The sequence below is a fragment of the Physeter macrocephalus genome, chromosome 18 (assembly GCF_002837175.3).
Source record: "Physeter macrocephalus isolate SW-GA chromosome 18, ASM283717v5, whole genome shotgun sequence".
Taxonomy (NCBI): Eukaryota; Metazoa; Chordata; class Mammalia; order Artiodactyla; family Physeteridae; genus Physeter; species Physeter macrocephalus.
This window is the reverse complement of record NC_041231.1, coordinates 20,407,892-20,409,461: the sequence shown is the minus strand read 5'-3', so window position 1 is coordinate 20,409,461 and position 1,570 is coordinate 20,407,892.

Here is a 1,570-nt window from a genome sequence, read left to right as displayed (position 1 = left end):
GAGCCTGGCGTCCGGAGCCTGTGCTCCGCACCGGGAGAGGCCACAACAGTGAGAGGCCCGCATACCACCAAAAAAAAAAAAAAAAAAAAAGATGGGATTATTTATGTTTCAAAAGAGGGGAGGCAAGGATAGATGGAGCTCACTGCTATAAATAAAAATAATGTGTTTTTTCCTGTGAGAATTAAATTGCAGTAATTTTGGGCTCCTTAAGGTCTCTCTACTTAGCAAAAGAAAAAAATAGAGCAGGTACAGAACTGTGGTTTATGGTCGTTTCAGCTGTTATTGGTTACTGTAAATAATCTTTTTGCTTGCAATCTGGGAACATGTTGGCAAACCCCCTGAGTATGACAAAATGTTTTATTGGGTAGAACTGGTGTATTCTGGAAGGAACTGAGAAAACTTTCCATGCAAATTATGCTCATGCCTTGCACCTAGCAGGTGCAATTACTGCCAGGCCCACATCCATCACAGGAGTGCCTCTTCTCTTAATATTTTCAAGTCGATGTCTCATAATGCATTTTCCTTCTAATACATACATAAACATAGACCCTATGTAATGGGAAGGGAAAGAGCATTTTTATCAAGGAGGAGGAGCTGTCCCCAGGCAGCAAAATGACAGGAAAAAGACAGGAGAGAAGGTGCTTTAAATTAGAGGGAGATCAATCTAAACCTGAACCCCCCCACTGCCATCTCCAAATAATTAGTCATTTCCAAGCTCAGATTGCGTTCGTTGCCTGTGCTGGTGAAAGCTGATTAGCGCTGGAAAGGAATTTAGTGAAATTTCGAATCTATGGTCGCAGCAGAAGGGAAGACATCCTAAATTTGCAGGAGTAATGATGACCATTTCTTGTGAGCCACAGTTTCATAGTCAGAAGAGGTAAGAGGTGTATAAATACATGTATATAAGAAGATATGCATCGTTTTATTTCCTCCCTTTGCTCAAAATGTAAAGCATAATGTGAGTCAACTGAAGACCTGATATTTACCAAAAGTTGATACACAAGAGCAGGTTTAAATAAAATCTCCATCCAATTTCTGGGCCAGAAGCCCAGGAAATTAAAAAAAAGAAAAATTAAAGGCACATGTGGGTCTTCTCAGTGTGAATGCCGGATGGAGTTTTTATTGAATTTGGCCTCAACTGATTGTAGCATTATAAGCAATTTTGCAGTTAAGTTTCAGCAGCCATTTAGATGGTAAATCCTTTTTTTAGGGTATTATAACTAAGAATAATAACTTCCTTTTTATACGGCACCTTTTATAACAAAGCACTTTAAAGTGTGAGATCATCTTCCCATTATTAAGATGCCCCATCTGTGTTGGAATATAGAAGCTATTTCATGCCACTGACACTACATAACAGTTATTTGTTTGCCTGTTTCTTGTGTAGCAGAAGGAAATGAAGAAAAATATCTACTAAACCCACAGACTGACATTCTTCGGTAAAAGTATAAATTGGAATGTAGCCAAGTTACTAAGTTAAACATATCCATTTCGGGCTTCCCTGGTGGCGCAGTGGTTGAGTCCGCCTACTGTTGCAGGGGACGCGGGTTCGTGCCCCGGTTCGGGAAGA